This window comes from Falco cherrug, chromosome 8, assembly GCF_023634085.1.
Source record: "Falco cherrug isolate bFalChe1 chromosome 8, bFalChe1.pri, whole genome shotgun sequence".
Taxonomy (NCBI): Eukaryota; Metazoa; Chordata; class Aves; order Falconiformes; family Falconidae; genus Falco; species Falco cherrug.
In genome coordinates this window covers 10,731,320-10,756,442 of record NC_073704.1, presented here as the reverse complement: position 1 = coordinate 10,756,442, position 25,123 = coordinate 10,731,320, and the positions used below count along the sequence as shown (strand labels likewise).

Here is a 25,123-nt window from a genome sequence, read left to right as displayed (position 1 = left end):
CTTTCAGCAAGGCAGGCTTAGCAGCCCTTGAGAAAGACTTTACAAAACCTTTACAAAGAATTGCTTTCCCTTTAACAAGTTAGCATTATTGTTCTGTGCAATGGCCTTCACTTAACAGGGGCCAAGGGTCAGCAGTTGCTTTGTCACAGGTAAAAAAAGGTGCCTCACAGCATTACAAGGAGTTAAGCAGATAAAACATTTTAGCTGATAGAGAAAATACTGGCTTGCAATGATGTTTGAATGGTTCTATGCCCTGCACTTCATATGCAGCTATAACGCAACTCTGACGTCTTCTGAACAAACTCATTTGGCACTTAAAGGAAGGGAAACGGTGTGTCTGTAGCTTCCTCGACTTCATGAGCTCAACTCAGCTGGGTCTAAGGTTAGAGAGTCAGCATACAGTAACTCTGAATGCAACCAGGTTTGCCTTTTGCCTGCTCCTCCACTGGGTCCCTACAGTTTCTGGGGTATAACTAATCACCTCCTTGTCAGTAAGAGTGAGATTTGACAAGACCTTGATTTCACTTTCTATTTTTGAGCAATTTAAGTTTTCTTCTGTTTCCACTTACAAAATCCTGCAATTTGGAGAATCAGAGAAAGCAGAGGCTGAAATAATCAGGCCATTATCACAATTACACTCTGGGGGAGAAGACATAGCTTTTTTAGCTTATATACTGTATATAAACTTTCTGCAGCAATGTAGTAATACATTTAAATAGCTTTATATTTGGTATGCTTGTCCCTTTCCTAGAAGGATGTTCTATCAACAGACTCCTTGAAAAGCTGACTAACCCGAAAGTGTTTGAGTCTTGCGTCTACCAATCTGAGTAACCTAAGCAGCCAGTTCTGCAAAGAGTTACAGTATGAAACATCATCTTTGTTTCAGCATTTCCCCCCTCCTTTCTCTTCTTAATTATTACATTCCAGTCCCATGTATCTGAACTTTGTAAACACCCTGCAGAACAACTTGCATAGCCAAGACTTTGCATTACCTACATAAATGCCTATTAGCATCTGAAGTGATGCACAGGAGACAACAGACTTCCCAAAGAGAGACAAAAGGCTATTAATTCTATTTAGTTGCACATATAAAATATGCACAAATAACAAACACGCACAAGAACGTACACAGTTCTCCCCCCTCCCCACCCTGAGGACAAAACTCAGAAGTAAAAACCAGGAATGACAGAAAAAAAAAAAAATAGTATTGCTGAAAACCATTAAGCTTTAGAAATAATGATCAAGTGTTTGCCTGGGAGAATAGGAAAAAAAAAAAATCACAACAGGATCAGAGAATGCCCTGTTGTGCATGGGATTCTTGCCATGATATGGAGGGGAGAGAAGTTGTTCAAATAATAAGGTTATTTTAACAATACGGAGTGTTGTGCTAGTAGGCATTTTGTATGAAAAGCAGGAAGCACTCCCCAAATAACAGTAATAATAACGACAACTTCAGGTGTCTGGTTGCTAGCACTGACATTTTCCTAGGTGTGAAAGAGCATGAAGATGTCTGCTTTTATGGTTGTTGGACAGAAGGGGTGCCTACGGTATTCATGGATTTTAAAAAAAGTATCCTGTGTAAGAAGTTATCATTATACATCAAATGACTAGGAAGGTCAATGATATTGACTGACTGATTAAAAATGAGATTTATAAAAAAGAATCAGATGAATAGCTTGTATACATGAAATACTGAAAATAACAGATAATGCACCAGGGGATTTCTTACTAAAACCAATTTGATTTTCTAAGCCTTAGGTAGTTTAGAATCTGCAAGCAAATAACAAAAAGGCTGTTCTCTAGAAAATATTTCTTCTGGCAAAAAACGGGGGTGGGGGGGGGGTGGGGCGGTGGGGGGAATGAGGAAAAAACTGCTAAACATTCTCCCCCACAAAAACCAAACCAGAAAAGGAAACAGGAAAAAAACTCCAACCCTTAAGGTAGCAGAGCTCTATGCTTCATAACTTCATGTACTGCATTGTCAACCATACTGGCAGATATGAGAAAGCTGACAGCTCTCCAGAGGACCCCGCTGAAGCCGCTGTGCAGAAGTCTGGAACGGCACAGACCTGATTCTGCATGTAATGAGACTGAAGAGAGCTGGAAGGTAAACTCCCTCCCCCAGCTGTAGGGAAGGAGCAGACAGGCTGTCTGCCAAGCCTCACGTGTGCTCCTGTGCGTGTGCAAAATGCACACACACACACAGGCACGGGTCTTCCCTCCCAGGTGGCTCTGCTCACGGGAGGGGGAACCGAAAACTCAAGGTACTGTTTGCCATAAATGCACTGCAAAACGGGATTAAATTGTATTACATTAAAAAAACCACACCGACTTGCATTCAAAGTGTCTTACTCATGAATCCAGAGAATATGCAGTCAAATGAATGAAATACTGACATATCTGTGCTCCTCTCTTATGCCTTAGGTTAAGCACACTGGAAAAGCCTCATTAACTGGTGACAGTTTTAGCTGAAGGTCTTGTGCACCAGTCTGGCTGAGAATATTAGGCCTCATTAAATTACAAAAAAAAAAAAAAAAAAAAAAAAGAAAAAAAAAAGAGGAACAAACATAGCTGCTTTAATACTCTATTCAGTTTGTCTAATTCCATTTTAATTGATATCCATGTAACTGATCTCTTGCATTCCTCGTGGAACCACCCCAGACACACACACACTCCACACAACTGAACACAGCATACACATTCAATCCTTCATTTTGCTCTGGCCGATGCCAGCCCAAAACGTCTCCAGAGGAATACAGAGGCTTTTCACAACCTCCCAGCAGGTGAGGCAATCAAAAACATGTGGCTCTGGTGCCAACTTGGAAAGTTCACAGCTCAAATCAGATGCCAGAGCAAGTGGTGGCCCATCGGCAGCTAACAACTTACCATGATCACTGTATAAGACAACGTACCGGCACTTCACCATTTACTGCAAATTCACGGTCAACCCCTAGTGACACTATGTGACTTTTATTGAATGTATACCACTACCATGGTGAGGTCAGTTCTCAGCAAGTTCAGGCTCTCTCTGACCTGCCCCTGCACATCATATACTCTGCAAACCCAGAGCAAACCTGGTGACAAGGTTGAAGGTAGGACTTACAGCAAGCTAAAGAGATAGCAAGCCAAAACTTGACACTGACAGTTGTGTATTTGGCTGGAACTATCCTGATATATCATCACATCATTTATGATTTAACAGGATGAAGGCTCAACAAAAGAGACTGCAAAGGACAGCCACCACCCTAATGCAATGCAGAAGATGTCAGATCGTTCCTACTTCAGTTAAGCATTCTGTATCAACAGCAGCATGCTGGCCTAAAAGGCACAGAAAAGGTTTGGGTTTGCAATCTTCATGCTCCTTTCTTGCAGTAATGCAGAAAAGGGCCTGTTTTGCAGGGTGGTTGTATCATCTCCACATATGGTAAAATTAATAAACATATAGCTGTACGTTACTACATACACATACGTATACACACAGGCCTGGAGAGCACCAACATAAGATGAAAGAGAAAAAAAAGGAACACACATCTTTGCATAATATGTCACTCAGATGTGACTTTGAGTTTGCTACTTTCACATGCGACCTCTCTAACTGCGTTGCAAAGTAGCAGTACGTTCCTTTAAGGTGTGTGAATTGCTTAGGAAATGTGGTTCTGATAATAAGAAGTCTACATCAGCATCAAATGGAGATGTTGATGGCTTGTAGATTTTTAAAGGAAAGTATCTCATTGGCGTTTGTGTCCAGTATACCTCAATTAAAATCAGTCACTGTGCAAGTATAAAAAAGGAATAGAAAAAACAACAGAAAAAAGAATGATTTTATAGCCTTGTGCCTGTGGCGAGTAGGACATGAATGAGGATTATGATAATTCTGACAAAATTAGTAGATACTGTCATGCTGTAATTTGGGGAAAGACAACACACTACTCAAGTATAAAGTACGTGACACTAATAGACCATGCTGGCATCTTTTAACAACAGACAAAGATTATGGCCAGGTCTCTGCTGCTCCATCAACCCCCTATGGCTGCACTGCAGGACAGGCACACTGACCCCACTGATGCAGGCTGCCAAAGCCCCAGAACCTTCTTGTGAGGTTTGTCTATTAAAAGTCTTTAAAGGCAGTAGGAGGAAAAGCCCTTTTATTCATCAAGAGTTTAAGCTAGTAAAAAAACGCTTGAGAAAAGATTCTGAGTTTCGCTTTTCAAAGTGCTGAGTGAGACCCTTTTATTCCTATTAAAGAAGCTTTAGCAGCATTGCAGAATTACTTGGAGTAAGGGAGGGAATGGGAATTTTCACTCTTTGCTCAGCCTGAAAGACCTAACTAAGGTAGGTGACCCAGCACATGCTTTTACTGTACATGATGAAACTAACCTCCACAGCTTCCATTCACATGTCCATTCTTGCCCTCCTCATTTTTGCCAATGTGCTACGTTCTCTCTTTCTGCCTTGCTGTTCTACTGTGTTGTTTCATTTTCCAGGAGATAATTAACGCATGAACTATAGCAAAACGAAGCAATCAGAATGCAAACTAAAAAGGAATGTTGGAAAGATGTGAGTTCTTCCTTTTAAATATCAATCTGCATACTAATTTGACTTTCACAGGCCAGAACGAGGCTGGCCCCTGGAACTTGGTCCAAGAGGACACTCTTCTTAAGCAGATGTTCCCCATGCATGGGAAAAATGTGCCAATGGCGATGACATTTTGATAAAGACAACCTTTCTGTGATGTCACCACCCCCCAGGGTCAAGTGATCTCAGACACTCACCCTTCTCAGAATCTCCCAAACTGATTATGGAAGTTGTAATATGCTTGTCCTCCCATCCATGGCTTCCAACCACATCACCTCTTCTGTAGGGGAGTGTTTGGGCCATGCTGAGTGACATTCCTGGCCTGTGGAGATCATGGCTTACTCCTCACCTCCACCACATGGTTCTCCGCCTTCCCCTTGACTTAGCAGGTCAATCACCAACGCTGACAGTGTTTTAAGGTAATTTCTCTCTTGGCTTTCCTCAAAGCTGTCAGAGACAGGCACTTTCAAAGGACTGCTCAAAGCACGCTTCTGTTTTCTCTGTTCTTAATGCCCTTCTGGAAGTATTGTCTTTCCTCATTAACTAAACAGGAGCAAGAGAGCTACAGGTGCTGATGTGAGTTACCTTTTCTGACACCCTCCTGCAATCTTTGGGAACCTGCACAGCTTTACATGCCATGATGTGGCTCTTCCTTCTCCACCCCTCCATACTCAGACATGCACACAGACACACATGCAAGCACTCCCAAGGCTTCATTGCTGCAGTTTAGGCTGATGAAATGAACAGCTTTATGGAAAACCCCTCGGGGACTGACTGTACATTCTGCAAAACTGCCTGTACAGCAAGTAAATAAATAAATAACACAATCCTCATTTTTGATTTAGACTGTAATTTCCTTTCTAATAACTATCTGCTTTCACAGCACACTCACCAACTCAACAGTATTTAACAGGAGGCTTATACTATTTTCAGGGGACTTCAATTATGAATTAGACTGTAAACTTATACCTCTTTTTGTTTTTTATTTCCTCTAACACTTTAGTAAGTGGCAGTATATTCAAATTCCTCTTCAAACAGAGGTATCGCTTGAAGTCTTTACATTAGGGAATAGGGCTATTCTCTTCCTGCCTGACTCTGCTGTTCTCCTTATGGCTATCAGATTAAAAAAAACAAAACACACAAACAGAACAAAACAGCACACTAAAAAAGCCCAGGCACCAAATAAACACTGCCCAAGATGAATCATATGTTTCAATCATTCAATGTTCCCTCATCTTGCTAAATACAGCATATTTGGTTGAAATAAATAGAAACCCTTAAATCTCACAGTCACCTCTCCATTTTAAATGCCAAAACACATTTGACTTTGTAATGAACAGCAGAGCTGTTGATATAGCCTCCATGTTTTAGAATTAAGCAACAGTCCCCATGAAATTACTTATTACCACCAAGTTTGCTTTATTAGAGCCTCAGGCAAGCGTAAGGGCAGTTAACTCTCTACCACCACGACTGTCAGGTCCAGTAATGACTTCTTCCCAAGTCTCTCCTCTATTAGACATGCCACTCCTTACAAAGCAGAGTTTTTACAAAATGCTTTAAAAGTTACATCTCTGAATGATCATTCACTAATAAACATAAAAAGTAGATGTCTGGGGTAAAGTTACTGGGAAAAAACTGTATCCTAAACCACCCAACTGGGCCAACCTTCATTTAGAAGTCAGAGTCATAGCCTCTAGGTCAGTAATAACAAGCTTGAGAAAGGGGAAATACTGTCACAGAGAACCAGCCACCACATATTCAAATTTGGCAAGAAAGGTCGGGACAAAAGTGATGCTCTCAGACCACTAGCAATGAGAACCAGCTAGGCATGATTGGGAGCCAGCCAAACCTCCTGGCTTTCCATTCTTACAGAAGGTTATCAACAGGAGACGCAGAAAGGAAAAAAATTCCCAGCCATTTCTGCTCCTCTGCATTGCTCCCATGTCCACTGTGATTGCGTTCAGCCGATTGTCTCTTTGAAGGTCACAATACTAACCCTTACTCCCAAATGAGGGGGGCAGAGATGTATTCTGATAATGAAAATTAACAGAGCTGAGTTGCCCTTCAGGAACTCATACAACACATGGCTGAAGCTTTGAGGAGGGTAAAGTAAGAGGGCTTGTATTTCACTTCTTATTCCAGCACCATCCAGATGATCAAAAGAGACTTTATCATCCGCTGTCATTGTGAGCCACATGGTTGGACCTGATCGCATCTAAGAGGCCAAATTCAGACTGGATTTATGAGGATGAAGCTCATACAAGACAGAGACGCTTCTGGTTGAAGTCAGTATGAATTTAGTCCCAACTCTTCAGGAATCATAGGAATTTTGATGGCAGCAAAGGATGCTGGCTTCCTTGCAGAAGGAATTTGCAACTATTTTACCACTTACAGAAGGGAATTTCCCACAGCCCTGAACTTCAGTCCTGTCAATGACTGACTGTAGTTCAGGGTGTGGCAGGATACTCCAAATAAATCAAATATGCCTTGATTTTTCTGCCTATATTTATTAATATAACTGATTAGCCTATGAATACACCACCTCAATATGCTAGAAAAGAGGGGCACGTCTTGAAGTCTACTGGACTGTAAAGTGGAGGGGGAAAGGCCATTCATTTGCATCTTCTAAGAATGACAGGACAGACGCTGCTGACTTAATTGTAAAGCAAACTTCTGCACAGATGTAAAAGATTACTTTCAGAAAAGGCTCACAGGCTACTTAAAAATGGTTATAAGCAGTGAATACATTAAAAAAAAATTTTTGCTCGTTTTCTATGTAGCTTTTAGGGATATATATAAAAAATTATACCCTGATATGCAAATATTTGAGTATTTACATACTATGTTTATTTTGTTTATAAATGTGTTACGAAAACACTCTGGCTTAAATTTATTTAAACCGGGAAAGAAGACTTGCTTTTTAACATATGCAAAATCATTCTTTTATTAATATAGCATCTGAATGACTCTGATGGAGAATGCTACAACTGCCAGGCTCTGAAGACTCTGGTTCTATATGTGCAACATATCTGCAACTACTGAGCTGTTAAGACCATGGCGCCATGCAAGTCTATTTTCAGTTTTTCTGTTCTACACCCAGAATCAACCATATTTCACACAGTCCTGATACCAGTGTTCAGACTTCTTATCAACTGAAAGTTTAATATCACACAATAACATCACTGTGTGCTGTCAATGGAGTCAAAACATGAATATATTGCTAGACAGCAGCAGGATTTATTTTCATCCTCTCTAAACACACACAGGCAGATACACATATCTATGGTGGAGGGAGGGAGGAAAGGAAGTGAGCTTTTCAAAGATACAGAGATAAATTAGTTGCCCAGTATCTTTCCAATATATAATATATACGTATCTATTATATACACGGTAAAACCATACTTGTGCACTTACCTGTGTTAGAGAGAAAAATATATATGTAACTGAAAAATGAATATCTGTAACAACTGCATTGTACTAGCACCTTCAAAGTCTTCTGCTAGGAAATGAAGCCAAGTAGTGGGAAGTCAAAAAACCTGCCTATTCATACACCACTACTGACATGGAGAAGAACAGCTGAGAGCAGAAATGAACCCTTACATACATACATATTTTAAAGCAGAGACAGAAGAAAAATTCCTTAAAAATCTCTTTTTGGTACACTACAACTTCAAGGAGTCACCAGTATTGACTGACGATAGTGTTTTTTTCCCAGTTACAAGCGCAGGCTGCCACTGACTCAAATGCTGTTGATCTGGCAGCCAAGCTTGATAAAAGAACAACGGCGCCTTTTAGTTCCACGTGGGCCGAGCTCAAGCGGTAAAAGCATTATGCTATTACAGTAAATTACACTGACAGTGGAGGGCTGCTGGGGTTATATGGGATAAGCAATGCTGCACAGCCACCAGTAGTAGAAGTAATTAGCTGGTGTAATGAAGAGCGAGAAAAAGGAGAAGAGCGTTGGACAGCAGAGTGTTGTACTGTCAGCATTATCATTCTCCAAGGCTTCGGCAGAACAATGCACTGCTGAGCCTCTGGTAATCTCTACACATGGCTACCCATGAAGAGAGTAATTAAGAAATGTCATTACCTCCTTGGGAAAATTCCATTGCGTCTCAAAAGAATGATGATAATCTCCATAACAGCCCTGTTCTCTCTCCCTCTTGTCTCTTTGTTTTGGTGGGGAGCAAAATTGCGTGACAATGCACTCTAAGCTAAATGCGCTTTTGTTCTTCCTTTTGTTACACATCAACCCAAATAAAGTGCTGTCGTTGAGCCAAAACAAAGCTAGATTTAGAAGCAAGCGCATGCACTCCCGAAGTCTGTATTATGAGGCAAAACCAGATTTGCATTGGGCATCCCTACAAAAAAAGTGTGTTTAAAATTCAAGTGCCTGGCACAAGAGGGGCAAATCTTACAAAGTCAAGTCCAGAAGGAGCAAGGCTTTCACAGGAGCTTCTGGATCTGACAAGCGCTGAATGATTTGGCGAAAGAGGCAGTGTGTTACAGCCCTCGTCCAAGGGCTAGGGAAGTCCACGTGGGACTTCTCTTTCAGGTCTGACTCCCACTGAAGAGCAGCATTCCTTCAGTGGTGTGCAGCTGTGTTACCTAGGAAAAAGGTCAATATATCCAGGCCAGCATAAACAAGACATTTGCTATTTTTCCAGCACTGGGCCTGACTCACATCATCCCTCACTAGGTGACCTCTGTACCATACTCATTCTTTGTCAATCAGCTGTAAAAGACTGAGCCTGTTAATTGGCACCATGCCTGAAAATATATACATAAAACTGACCATAAAGGTTATGACCTATAGTTTTCTAAGAAACATTTTTCAGAGAGCTCCATGTGGCTGGGGAGCAAAGCAAGTATGCACTGTCAGACAGCAATGCAAAGGCCATTGCCAGGAGTCACTGAGGAAGCTAGAAACATCCCTGCTGCTCTTCCTCTCCCTGCCTACTAGACGCATACCGCTGGAAGTACATGAGAGCTGAAAGATATCTTGTTTGTCACAGCTGTACCTGCACAAATACCAGAAATCCCCTTACAAAAGGTGTGATTAATTACACATGCAAGGATTTCAGAGAAAAAGGGTTATTGCAGCAGTCTGCTAATGAGGCTGATCAATTCAGATACTCTTTTCCTTCCTCAAAAATTCATTCAAGGTTGTTTGCTCTCTGAAATTAAGCAGTTGTGTCTATGCAGCTAACATACTTTTGATTCTCAAATTCACTGCACATTTGGGTTGTACTGGAGATAAATATTTGCAGCTGGAAAGTAGACACCTAAGAGTTTAAGTGTAACAGTTGCTATTTCTGTTTATTCCAGCCTGTTTCTCTGACAAAATGGAAAAGAGGAGATGATAAACTTTCATGTAAAAGATTTTTTCTGGGTTCTGTGTTACACAGCACAAAAGGCCCAGGTTCCTGACTCGGAGTTTTCAGACACTAGAACAACTCATAGTCACTACCATTACTCACATGCTTTATTCTAGAAACCTTTAGGCAGAAATACACCATTGATTAGTGTGTTCTGAGATACTGAGCATTTTTTTTGGCAAGCATGATTACACACAGAATGTTGATGCCATGCTGAAGAAATGAGGGGAAAATTAAAAAAAATAATAATTATTTTCCAGCCTCCACTGATTATGGTCACTGTCATTCTGCAAAAGAACCTGCTGGGTCCCTGTAGCTATCTCTAGCTTCCCAATTTCAAGACATTATCTAGTGACACTGCTGGTTTAGTCTGGCATTCCCCCTCAGGATACAGCTGAAACTAATCAGGTAACTAGGCAAAATATAATCACAGCAAGGTTAAAAATGTAATGGAAAAATAAATATTTAAAAAGAGCTGAATACACAGTTTGGAGAAAATGGAAGAGATGGAAAATGACAGCTCCTCATGGGCAGATTCAGAAATAAGGGGTAGAAAAAAGTAAGACTTTTTTAATAGCTTTTGGAAGAAGGTCTAATTTTTTTTATTTTGACATTGAACTATTGCAAGAATAGTAAGAAAAATCCTAAAATCTGTTATAGTCCAAATAGAGTATTACCTCTGCAGTAGACACATAACCTTGCTTGACAGAGTTGCAGTCTCTGCAAAGGCTGTATTAAGAGTTTCGGCTTCCTCCATATCTTTTCTTTGCTTCTATCTACAGCAAATGACACTTTTCTTCAGTTACAGATTGGTAGGTTTGTATGAACACAGAGCGCATCTCCTATATGATTCCTGTACATTCAGTTATGAATCTTTTGAGTGAAAGTTACAGAAAAATATAGGTATCACAGGGACATGTTCAACTGATATAGCCTGAAAAAGCTGCAAGGATCCTAAATCTCGTTTTGATTTCACATACAATATAAATTTTGTAGCACTGGGCTATGTCCCTTTCTGCCCATCTATGTTCATCTCTGTTGTTCTGTCATTGACTTCAGTATACCCCGATCTTAATCCGTAAATGTCCAAATATGACAAAAGGATGATCTTTCCCCCCCCCCCCCCCCCTTGGATTATCAAGCCTAAAAGTGAAAAATCTAACCAAAAATTCTTCTGTAAGGTACTGAACCAGGTGTTTACAACCAGCCCAGATAATTTGGATGAATACTTGTCAAGTACATCTGATCAGGAATTGTTTTCCAAAACAGCGTTCTTCATAATAAGCAAAAGGATTTAACTCTATTGCTACAGCTAAGCTCACATATTCTTTTTATTTAGCTTTAATAAATACCCATAGATGCTTTGACTCCAATGAATTTGCACCTAGAGGGAATTTGCTCACATCTTTTCAAAGGGATTTACAACACAATGTAAAGCTCTGAGTCTGTACTGTTTTGACTAAATACCTGACTGAATGGGAAGATACAACTTCATACTCATCTTCCTGGAAAGCCACTCCATTTTCTAAGATGGCTCCCAAGGAACAAAGAACCACAGAGCTTCAAAGTAATGGAGAAACACTTGGCTGAACACTCCAGGTCCCAGTAAAACAGACTTATTTTGTGGGGTACTTTACTATGATGCTGTAGAATGGAAAAAGAGAGAAGGGTAAAAAATGCACATGGTGGAGGGGGGTGGAAATTACATTTAATAGGGCTATAAAATTCTGCCTGACTCAGATCAAATGCCTCTGTCATCGCTGTCAGGCAAAATTATGGCAAATCAATTTTCAAAAGAACAGTGTGTTCTTTTGAATCTATAGTCCTGCTTCTCATATTGATTTGTGGCAATGGGTCAATATAGAATCCTTAAAAAAGTACATATATATGTGCATATATGAGTCAGAGCCAGCAATGCTAAATTTGTGTGTGCATGCATGTGTGCATTTCATTTCATTTCATTTTGCTCCCATTTGCCACATGAACGTCTTTTCAAACACATTTATTATTGTGACAACAGGTTGAATCTGCAATTCACCATCTGCCTAAACAACATTAACCTTCATGCAACCTCGTATTATTATTGTTAGGCTTTGTCTGAAATTTGAAATCCTCCTAATATAAGCTGGGGGGACAGCCCTTGCACTTAACATCATCCTTTCTATTATACACACAACGATCCTTCTCTAGTGCAGTTGGAAACTTGCATTTCAGATTGATTTCATTTACTGAAACATGCTAGATTTTTAAGACAACACTAGTGTGTTAGTAATTTAGTTGTATCACTGGACAGTCTTCAGACACACACCCTCCTCTTGCACCCCTGCCTTTCAGCAGCTGCAACGCCTGAGCAACACTACCAGGCTGCTGAAGTACATTGCCAAATTCCCTTTTCTCTGCTCCTAGAGACATACGTACAAGATTTGCCAACCCATTTAAATACCACAGTGCTATTCCTACAGAATATTTTCAAAGAACTGCAACTAGTTCTGGATGTTAAGAGTTTCTATAGAAAAATACAGCATAGTCCTCTAATGGGAGCATTAACACGGCTTGCTGTTGCAATATAAGCACTACAAGGCAGCGGCGGCACATCCAGCACTTGCTTCTTGACAGCAAAAGTATGGAATGAGACTAAGAAAGTTCACTGAAGGCTGAATATATCGCACATTCATCCTACCATTTTCATGAGAGCACAAAGCCTTTCCGTACACCCAAATGTAACCCTCCTGACAGAAAGCTGATTACACTTACAGCATGTGCACAGCTGAATCAAGGATCAGCTTCATTACTTTTCAAATGTATCTTGTATTAGAGAGAGCAGTTTATGTCAAAATCCAATTCAAAAACTGTTTCCTGAAAGCATGTCACAGTTTAATAACCAAGGTTACATCTCGGTGTTACACTTCCAGAGAAGAAGGTAGGTGTCTTTCCTCATTTCAAACTAACAGCATGTGTTTGGCTCGGGCCACAGCTGGCACATCTGTTTGCAGCTGGCACTCACTCCAAGGAGCCAGTCAGGAGAGATGCCAGTTCAGGAAAACTTCCCTGTATGTAAAGGGGCACATTAAGCACATACTTAAGTTTGAGCACTTGCTTAAAGCCCTTTCCTCAATCACAACCAAAGTCAAAACTCATTTTTTCAATCACCTGATTGAAAAGGTTGAGGTCAAATCACCTGATCAAGGTGCCTGAGGCAGGAGCAGAGCTTTCATTGACTTCCAGTCAGCGAGAGGGCTCAGAGTCCCACCTCCATGGATTCAGGGGCTGTGCACAATGCGATGGTGACAGCCCTGCACAGCACTATCTAATCATCCATGTATCTCCATCCAAAGTTTCTTAATGTCAGCTGGGCAATGTGTCTCAACCATGACCACAGAAGACAAAAGAAAAGAAGCCCATTAACCTCTTCACAGTTCATTTCATGCTTTCTTTCTTGAAACTGACAACAGAAAATGCAAGTTTTTTTCTAAGATTCCGATATTTCTGCAATATTAAAAGTTATTTTTTTATAAAATATATCTTCTCATACTTTAAATTGTTGATTTCTTAGTGGCAGTAATTCACATTGTCGTTAGCTAGATAGGCAGCTATACTTTGATCCAGAAAGGAGAAATCTAGGTTTGCAGCTAAAAGCATTTTGAAAGATACTGCTTTGCTATTTCTCTTTTTATTATTTCTAAGAAAATGCTGGTTTCCTGGCTTTTAAGAAATGCACAGCCTTTACCTACTTATGTTCCCTCTCCTTACAGACCACACTGCTCCACGCTGCTAGCCCTCTACTCAGTTCTAAACAGACCTTCCCACTGTCACTACCAATACTCATTAGCAAAATATTTATATACATCATAAAATTTACTTTCATCATCCATTACCGCTCTGTGCTTAATATTCAGAAATTAAGGTGACAGTGGCTGGTTGCCATTCCTGCTACCTTTGAAATCTAAGCTTTTAGTGTGTGCCTTGGATGGATTTTTTGCAGTGATGAGGTGTCAGCCCAGTTGCTCCCATTTTATTCTTCCTTTCCCTGTGTAACTGCATTGGCACAAGAGAAAACTGGCACGGAATGAAGATAAAAGGCAGACGCTAGAATCAAGGCCTCACACTTCCATGGATCTTTGGGAAAGGCTGGATCTGGGTCTGAATTCTGTGCTTTTCTTTAGTCGTGACTGGGGAGAAGTCTTCCTGCACTCAATGGAAGCCATCACATATACCAGTAATAAGTGCTGCACTGGGAATGCTGGGGTCCCAGTCCCACAGAGGCTGAATGATGTATCTGAGGATTTAGATGCCAATGATGGCAAAGATGTGTCAGTGTGAAAATAAATATCTTTGTTTTGTTTCTGCATGCCTGTTTGCTACAAATGCTTTAGCTAAGCCTCAATAGCTATATTTCACTGGGAGAACATTATCTGTTGACAATTATGCAATTCTATTAACATCATTGCCTTTTTAATCTATGAAAGGTTACATTAAACAGAAAGAAGGCACACAGGAGACTAGAGAAAGGAAAGTACCTACCCTTTCAGGAAAAAAAAGATTATTCAAATGATCATCCTGACATTTATTTTTATACGAAGGAAAATAGAACAAGAAACATAACAGAGTATTTTGGTGACCTGAATACCAACAGAAAGTAAATTAAAACTCACACAATAAATGCAAATGACAGGACAGATTCTTCCCTTTGCTCAGATATGTTTACAAGGGTGGAATGAATAAGATTAACTGGGAAATGATATTTTGTGGACTTGTCTGCCCCAGCCACTGCTGGACTGCCTGACAAAGCACAGTCAAGATTGATGAGGATGATCTAACGTATGCTATTTACTATAGACCCTTAGCTGTCTAAAGAATCTAGGAAAACCAAAACCAACTACTATACTCAATGTATTAGTAGTGTAATAATCTTCATAGCCATAGGATAAAACACATCTACCAATTTATATTAATGCCCAGCTCAGCCCTTAATGAAAGTTCCAGCAGCCAAACGGTTCTTGTTGCAGGGGCTTTGCAGAGAGCAGAGCTGCCCCAAACACACCCCTTCCCATGGGCACAGCCCCAGAAACGTGCATTCCAAACCCATACACCCAAGTGAGCCACCTGCAGCAAAAAGGAGCTGCAGGCTCTCTCTGCATTTGGAGGTGAAGGATTACAGTATCAATGAAAACATGACTGGCAGAGAGAATTTGCTTATTTTTCTCAATTCATAAAGCAGGGTGGAAAAGACCCCTAATTACCCTAATAGGTTCTACACTCTAAATACTGGGCTCAGTTCTACCCAGAAGGTTTGCTCCTAATCAGGACTACAATTCAAAATTGTCTCAGTGTCCAGACATACCGCTGCTTTCGCTGCTTCCAAAGTGTCACCTTTCAGCTGGAGTCACTGCCAGAAGCATACGAAGCTCTGGAAGTTGTTTAATGCTTCTCTGACTTACTGAGTACTTGCAGCTTGTGGTTTTTAATTAACTCTGGGAGAAGGGCGGGCAAATACATTCAGAAGAATTGTGCATTCTTCTTTCCAAAACTGAAATGAATGTGCAAATGTATTTTTCATCAAACATAGGCAAAGGACAATTGAGACAGCAGAGAATTTACTGATGCTTAGGACACTGCAACTGACTGCAACTTTCCTACCTTAGAGATCCCATTAGTTAGGAGATTTCAGGTAAATCTGTTTACGGCCATTATCTGTTCAAGTACATCTGGATGGGCTTATGACCTGCAGCTAAGTGGCTCTTTGTATCACTCAAGTATTTTTTATCTTCCCTTTCCAACGCTGTGCTCCCTATTGTACATAGCGTAGAAGGCATCTGTAATCACAAGCCAGGAAGTAGAGAGAAGGGGGTTATTTTTTGTACATCCTGTTAGTGCTTGAGGGTTTGTACATTGAATGGAGGGGGCACCTGAAGCAGAAAAGAAACATGAGGGCATCTTGCTTGGGAGACAATACTGCGTTTTGCAAAAACTGAACAATGTCAGAACTACTAAAGAATTCTAGCTATTGTACCCCTATTTCAGATTAGGGCAAAATCACTAAGAGCCTGGTTATGATTTCCTATGACAGACAGCACTTTGCTTTACATGTACGAGTAGAGGTATTATGAGCTGGTCCTTGAAATTTGAACTTCTACCAAGGAAATCACATTTCCTATGAAAATACGCATATTCAGCCCTCAGATTTTTCACTGTTCCTCTTTTGCTAAATTTAATCTTGAGACCTGTGCTCTGCACGTGGCTGCTGTCAGAGAGAGGTAAAGAAAGATTAATAGCTTGGTATGCATGAAAGTACAGGAATACTTTTTATACTTTATTTTGTAGCTATGATAATGTGTGTTTCTAATCGTGCTCATCATTGAAGTATTTGCTTGTCCTTTACTAAATAGAACTGCACCTTCTTACCTGTCTTTACTTCACCTGAAGTGACTGATTAGAAGACTATATTTGCAACAGAAGTAAGGGGTGATGCCTGCCACAAGTCAGAATCTACAAAGACCTAATATTCAGAAAAAGCCTGTACAGAATCTTATTTGTGACTGGAAAAGATCTGGGATCAGATTAAGGCAATTACATAACTGAGAAACTTATACCAGCCCACATGTTCTCTGCAAAGAGCTGTGAACAGACATAGAAATGCCAGTTAGAAGGGACCTCTGGAGGTCACCTAGTCCAACCTTATTCTCAAAGCAAGACTATTGCCAGTGCTGATTCTACTTCTCCATGTATTTTTAAAACAAACTGGTAATTTGCAAACATTGTGTTTTCTAAACAATTTATTTCTTTACATGCAATGAGTAAAAGATTTATAAATAAAACCATCTCCAAAGACACAAGACATCACACATCTTGGTCTACTTATAGAAAGCCTTTCACTGGATCTGTGAGTTGACCAATTGTTACTGTTACTTTAACTTACATTCAGCTCAAACCATAAACCAGCCTCTGGCCGGCCTTTAATCACAAAGAAAGCTGGTCACGGCACACAACTGTGTTTGTATGCAGACAGTCCTGCATTCCTCCATGAAAACAGACAAGGTTACACCACCGAGAATTTTTTACGTTCTGGTCAATCAAGATTGACCAAGCCAAGCAGATCCTCAGTGAGTGGCTGAATACATAGCGGGCTGTTTCTATGAACTGAAGAACTATTTCTATGAAAAACAACACTCACACTTGCAGTCATGTTATTTCTACCAAAGTCTGCTGAAAGTAAAACTGAGGACTGAAATAACTGGTTGCACCAAGACGACAGAGCAACATTTAAGTTCAGAATGCCACATTTTCTGTTAATCTAGGCGAAGGTTTTTACAAAAATCTATGCTATTTAGGCACTAAAATTTTGTTGACATTCCAACAACTCTTAGAGAAGTGTCACTAACGCACTAGCACCACCTACACATGCCAATGGCCAATAATGATACACTGAGGCAATATTAATACAGCCAGTAACTGCAGAAAAGAGAAATTAGTCCCTGTGGGGTTATTATGGGGCTGTAATTTCAGTTCAAGTTTCTATGGCAATACAAGCCAAGAGACTGAAGTCTGAATCACACTGAACCTAATTAGAAATGGCAAGCTCTAGAAAGCCATCTATAACTTTCCTTTTAAATGGCATGCTGTACTAACAAACTAAATAGTTTTACATGTCTTTTTCCAGTTTCCACTAAGGCCAGTTCAATTTCAGAACTCGTTCATTAATTGTTATGTTATCTGAGAAGAAGCCTTTCCAAATGCCAAAGGAAATGAGCATCAGCAAGGTGATGGATGGAAAAAGGGATGTGCTTTGTAGGCAGACGTAAGTATATAGATACAGATTCAATTAAATAACGTTCACCTGGGCTCTTATGTTTCAGTCTGATATTAGATCACCATACTTAAGCCCACACACCTTCAAAAGATTGTAGCTGGCCAAGAAAATCTGCATCCTGGAATGGGAAGAGCTTTGGATACATAAATGTTCAGAGTAAGTTTTCCTCTGACTGCTAACTAGAATGAAGAGGAGCCATCCAACATCACATGGTAGCCAAGTAACATCAGCAGCCTTGAAGCAGGATTACCAGACTCATTATATGACATAGCAAAATGTGTGATTCTTCTAGACATTGCTCATATTCAAAATAAAGTGTTGTCTTTCCCTTTGGGGTTTTGCCTTTTTTTTTTTTTTTTTAATTTCTTCCTAAAGAATCACAGTAAGTATTTGGCAATAAGCCAGGGATTCTGTTTTAGAAACTGTACAGAAGACACATACACAGAGATGTTTTTTTCTGTTATTGAACCTGTACTGACTATTAGAAACTTCAGAAAAAGTACTGTGTTAACAGATCTGCTGAAGCTAAAATACCTGCTGTTCCTAACAATCTCCAATTTGCTGTTGTGCTCAAAATACCCATTAGCTGTCTCTCTTCAGGGCAGTGAAAGATTAGATTATCAATTCTAAAGCAGACTGCTTATGAGTCTGCCATCCATTTCTGGTAACTATGTTTCTTTGGCTTCATAAACCAACAATAGGCCATAAATGATGTGGTGTTGTCTGTGTCAACTTCATCTGGAAAGCCGAAGACTTAAATTAGATGATGCAATCCACAGATACATATCTGTGTTCCTAATCATTCTCACTCACAGTATTTGTGAGTATTGTAACTGGCTCAAACACTTTAGACTTCGCCAAGCAATGTTCCTGGTGGGAATAGAGAGATAATGAGATTTTTAGAAATGGTTGAGATGGAAATAAAAGTACGTCTGTGTAACTTGAGAAAACTAGCTACGTGTCATATTCAACACGAAGATTTAATCCTAGCTTTTATGCATATTCCACATTTGTTTAGACAGACATTATCACATCTCAGGCTTACCACCTGTCAGCTCTGATTTGATAAACCATTGTGTGTGTGCTACAGCCCACTGAGAATGCACAGTAAAACTGGTTAATGTAAGCCACCTTTATGAGAAAGTTTACCTGCAAGGGACCTCACCTAATCACACTGTCATGCAAGTAAAGAAAGCTGTAACATATAGTTGGTTACTGTATGTCTGCTGACAGGTGGAAATTTATTAAGATACACCAATTCACATACTTTCAGTTAACCATAAAGGTGAATGCTTTCTCTGAAAACTGGAATCTAACTGTTGCACTTCTCTTCAGGTTAACATAAACAAACAAACCTGTGACAGGTCTGGCATATGTAATCTTATGATTTGAAGCAGTTGAGCAATAACATTGGGTACTCATGTAGTGCCTGTCATTACAGAACATCCAAATACTTTATTTCATTAAGGGCTGCAAGCCCATCTGCTGAAAAGTGTAACTGATGTGTCAAAACCTCACAAAAAACCCAAAAATTTCTCTGAAATGACCAGGAATAGAATCAAGCCCTTTCTAACCTCATATCTAGTCTTTTACCATAAAAATATGGACTCCCATTTGAATCATTGCCTTCTGAACTGAGTGCAGGTGCCACTGAAAAAAGCATGCTAGCACCTGGCTAGAGTAGGTTTTTGGTTAAGAATCAACAGCATTTTGTCATCTAGTGCTTTAAAATGTAAGTAATCTTTTCTGTACTTTAACCTGTTCTGGGGCAAACATTCCAGATTAAACACTGTATCTCTTCGCACCACATGTAGCCTGGATGAAGTGAAAGGCTATCGCTCATGAAAATGATGAGGAACCAGAAAGCACCTCCTGACAGGTTCTGCAAACAAACTGACCATGAAATAAAAAATGGTCTAAGATTACCTTTATTGTAAGTCCCAGATGAATTCACGTAGTTTATCCTTCAGCTGCAAGCCACTATCCGTGCTTCTTTAGCATAATTCCTATACTGCATAAGCAGGAAGCACGCACTTGGCACTTACACAAAATTCTTTGCAATGCACCTGTTTCTCTGCTTCTCATGCTGTGGATTTCCAGTTTAGATATATTCATCATATCAAGCAACAGAACACTGGACCTTACCAAGTAAATAAATTCAAGAATATCATGTATAATTTCTTCCTCTGTATGCTAGGCAAAACACCAAGAGGCCTAACACTTTGCTGCCAATATAGAAATGTACACATGCATGCACTTAGACAAGGAAAAGGTAAATGAATGCACCAGAAAAAACCCCACAGGTTGGTATGTACTGCTAATTAGAAAGTTACAAGAGTCTGTGAAGACAAGCTACATCAAAACAGTCCCTGGAACCTTCTGCAAGCTTTCTAATGCACTTGGATTCCCATGTGTCATTAGGATTCTCCAGGACAAAAACACAGGCAAGTGTGCTCTGGAGCACATATATATCCATTGTGTCTGACATGAATTGTGCATAATTTCTGCACGCTCAGATCACAAACGCCATTAGGCTGACACATCCTGAATGTCTGGCAGCTTTGGGCATGCTGCAGTCTGCAAGCGCACAGAAGCACAGGATTCCTGGTCTTCTAGAACCTGGAGATGAGCTAGCCCTGCAAAGCACTGGTCTGCACAGCATCTGAGGGCTTCAGCCTCCCCCAAAAGTCAAATGCAGGTTGTACTGTCCAAGATTAAATATGCCAAGTGCATTTTTCCAGCTTCTTTTTGAAAGTATAATCTTGTTCGCTATTCAAATGTTGAAATTCTGATAACTGGCCAGCTTTGTCAGGCAAAAAGAACTTCCACATATGTTTTTCATCAGTTCTTCAAACCCATTCATGCAGCAGCCAATGTAAAGACTGGAAGTCAAATTGAAACCAGCTGCAAAGAAGGTCAAACAATATGCAAACCACCCCTGAGATTTTTACAAAAGCTCAAACCACTAGCTCAGCCGGACACAACCACAAGCTACCTAAGAAACACCCCAAATCTTAGACATGATTCTATTCTGTAAAGAGAGCCTTTCCAACTCATTTGTGAGAGTCAGAGAACACAGAAAATAGGCATTGTGTAGGACTGCATTAAACAAAGGGTCAAAATCCTTCTTCCTTTATAGATTGCTTATGTATTATCATTTTCTGCAATTTAATCCTTAAATAAGTGTGTTTCGTGAAATCACTGGCTGACCATCACTTAACTTTGTCATGGTCCCTGGGGAAGAACAGTTCTAAACCAAAGTCAGTCTTTTCAATCACAAAGGAGCAGTTTAAAGCCTTATTGTAACAAAGCAAATCCTGGGTCTCCACCTGGTAAGAATGACAGCTGGGGGGCAAGCGACTCCAGCACATTGGAAAAGTCTGCGACTATGTCAAAGATGTATTTTACTCTGAAATTTAGGCAAAGTAGGGGAGGACAGTGAGGATGTGAGATGGGAAAGGAACCGGAGCTGAGTACAAAGATAACCGCTCCCACGTAAAATCCTGCCTCTTTAGAAGGTAACAACAAGGAGCTGTGAGTGTTGGTTGGGCTGGGATTTACACAGAGATAAAAACCCAGACAATGCTTCCCTATTGTAAAAAGGAGAGTCTGATTATGCAAAGCCAGGCTGTTAGTGGGTAATGAATGTTTTCCCCAGCTTGCTTCTGAAGGACAGTATTGCAACAGTTTTCCATGTAGACAAAATAAAAATTTCCTAAAAACTGTCACCTTAAGATTAGTTAAAACACAGCAAGAGAGACTACAGTAATAAGTGATTCAAAGGTAGGCAAAGACTAAAAAGAAATTAATATAATTTAATTAATACAATAAATGGAGTCTGTGATTTAACAGAGTAATGAAAGGAAGCTTTGATGAATTAAATTAAAATAACAAGACTTAACATTTTTTGAATAAATGCACTGTTGCTCTTTAACAATCAACTTGCTGAAGTGGAAGAGCTTAAAGGAGGCTGAGAATCTCACAACACCTGGTTTATAACAGCAGTTAATGAGAAAAAGCTTCTTAATCTGTCGCAAATCTCTGATTCAAGTTGGAATGTCCTCCTAAATAAGGCTTTGCTTAATGGGCAGGTACTATTCCTTCCTGTTATGTTAATGTATTTTTTTTTGGGGGGGGGGGGGGGGTGGTTTTTGGTTTTTTTGGGTTGGTTTTGGTTTTTTTTTTGGTTCTCTTCTCTTCATGTTTATAGGAAACTGATCTAAAGAAAAGTAGCTCAGTTAACTAACATGCATGGAAAAGCCCCTGAATTCCAGCCCTTCAGGTAGCACAAATGCAACAAAGAAGCAATGACCACTTAAATGCAATCCAAAACAACGGCTCCCTCAGGTTTAGGAAGCCGATTTTGTATGTCCCACCTTGCACAGAAGCATAATCCTGTGTAAGGACTGCCAAGAACTGAAACCTCCGTGTGTAAGAGAACACGGGGCTGTGAGCAACATCTCCTCAGCTGGGAACAGTGGTGGCAAGCTGGAAGGAAAAGCCTGGGCAAACAGAGCTGTCTGGCTCTGCACACCTTATGGGCTTGCTGGCCAGAAAAAGGAGAGCATCCCTGAAGTACCGAAACAGTTCGTGCACTGATAACTCTCTGGGACCTTACTAAATACAGTACACATCAGTGGCCCAGACATGATGGGTACAAACGTCTGAATCCAGCCCCTTGGTAACAACATCAAGTAACAAAACCAAGCCAGTTTAAGGTTCTAAGGGATGTGAAGTATGTTCTCAACTGTTAAGAAGCACAGGACTCAATACAAAAGAAGTGTGTTGTTTTGCTTTGTTTATCACAGTGATGACTACAAATGCCTTTGCAATTCTCTATGGGGAAAAAAAAATGCCACAAATTAAATCTATGCTTACCTCAGTTTGGGAGGCAAAGGAAAAAACCCCACAACCTAGTACCAATATAGAACTCTCAAAACAAAGTTTTTCTGCCATTTATGTGATTGAATTACCTTTCTTTCTGACATTCACTGTTTTAAAATGAGATGTAAAAAGAATTATTATTAGTCCTACAATTCATGATACACAAAACTGTACCGAGCATAACACCATTATTAAAATTTTAGTCTTAAAAAGACAGAATAGTATATGGGAAAGGAAGTCAAGTAAGAGCAAAATTGGAAAGATTACAGAGGAGGTAACAAGCTGTACATGTAAGAAGCAGAGTAGAAAAGAATTCGTAACTAATGGGACAGATGCAAGAACTGTGGCAGACAAAATAGAAGACATTATTCTGTGAACATTGGTATTCCAAAAATGCATATAGGTCTGAATATCTCACAAGAAACAAAGAGAGCTGGAAGGCAAGATATATAGGAAAAGACTGGGAGAACATGGAATAAATTCCCTCTTCAATGAAATACTGTCCAGGTGGGTGAGCTCTGAACTCTAATGAAGTATTTTTAAATGTAGCCAAAAATCAAAGACACTGTTATTTCATATTTTCCCTGAACCACCAGTTTTGCAAAAGAAATGCTGAGGGTCATTAGTCTCCAACACAAACTAGAACACTTACGTTTAAATGTAATAAAATCTTCATTAAATAATTCCATTACGTGTGTTTTCCACCTACTGTACACATACCATGAATTACTGATAGCAAGCCCTAGGCAAAGCAAGAGGAAAAAAGAGCTGAAGTGAAAGCTTCATTTTTTTCTTAGGGTGAAGCAGGTTGAACACACATGAGATTGATTCTGATATGTTTACTCACAAGAATAGCATCATCATTGCATGAATAGGCTTGCTGATTTCAATGAAAACTGAGAGTAATGCATTATTCAGCTCAGCTAATGGAATCAGAATCTGATTTAATTTGAATTAAGAATGAGTAAGGTGAGTGAGTAAGAAACAGAAAAACAAGCAACAATTCAAAGTGCAAAACACAACTTGATCTCAGTCTCCAAAGCTCCAAATTTCAGACCTGGGCTGTCTCCCAGCAAAGCATGGGAGTTTGTTTATTTTTTCATTGTTTATTCCTGCCCTGTTACTACTCAGCTATGCAACAGGGAACTAAAACAAACCACGTCAACAAGTTCTGCCCCTTGAAAGCAACTGTACTATTCAGTCAAAATCTGCTTCATAAACTCATCAAGCTCCATCTTAAAAGTTATTACTTATTTTAGCTCCATTATTTCTACCAGAAGATTTGAGAACCTTACCCACTTACAGTGGATAATAACCTTCTTCTAATCTCCGCTCTGAACTTATTCATAGCCAGTTAAAATTCATTCATTCTGATGCCAGTGTTGTACTTTACATTATATGCTTGTTTTCCTCTTGGGTATTTAAACATGCTAAATTTATAGCTAATACTCAGCATACAAAACCTCATTTAGCTAAACTAAGTACACACAAACATTTAATCTCTTTTCTTATGATGAACTTTGCATACCTCCAAACCACAACATTTGCGGCAATTTGATTTTACTTTTTGGGTACAAGTGGACACTTCACTGTTACCTAGATGAGGTTAAGTCAGAATCTCATATAGTGACAACAACACATCCTGTCTCTATGGAAAGTGACTTGGCTGGTGTATTTTAAACTTACTCTTACCTTTATGTGGGACTTCCAAAGTTTGTATTGAAGTCTGAAAACATAGAAAAATAAGTAATAAATTGCAGAAAGTCATCTATGTTCCTTCCAGTTCAGGAACACCAAACCCTCTATCAGTTTTGTGCACATAAATAGCATCTATACCTCGTAGAAAGAAAAGTTCGTATAAAAGTTAGGGAATTGACCCTAAATTTTGGAAAATAAAGACATCTGCTCTAGCCTGACAGTCTTGACACATCATCTGTTTTTTGACTCTGCAGTTCCTCGTTTATCAGGACAACGATATTCCCCTGCATAGCAGACATGTGGACTACAAGGTGGGAAGCCAGTACCATTTTAAGGGTGCCCAAGTATGATTGGGGGAATGCAACAATGATAATGCAAAGCACAGGATGAGATGATTCCAAGTTAAGCGCTTTAAATGCAACGTTCAGAAATGCTTGCAGCCAAGTCCCAGTGGCTTCGCATCACAGATGTGCAAAGTTCTTCTATGACTGAACAGGCGCATGAGTGTAAGCAGCAACGTGCCAGCAAACACAAAACAGGACTCTGCATCAAGCTTTCTCACCAACAGAACCAGTGATGCACATAAAGGTAATGCACAGGGATCCCAGCATCACCCACCCTCAGGGAGCACTGAAGATGCAGTACCACATGCTGTACCACTCATGCCGGCAGCCTGAGTTGACACAGTAATGCCCAGGAGTCAGTACAGCATGGCAGTATACCCTTCTCTGTGCCACCTCCAAAAGCTTTAACTTCAAATCACTGTCACCTATTGTTCACA

The 25,123-nt window shown here is 39.9% G+C and overlaps 1 protein-coding gene across 3 annotated transcripts in view; it reads right to left on the bottom strand.

Moving 5' to 3' along the window:
- The window catches only part of ERBB4 (erb-b2 receptor tyrosine kinase 4), a 638,535-nt gene that overhangs the window by 69,407 nt on the left and 544,005 nt on the right, over positions 1–25,123 (bottom strand). The gene's annotated exons all lie outside the window — the stretch shown is intronic.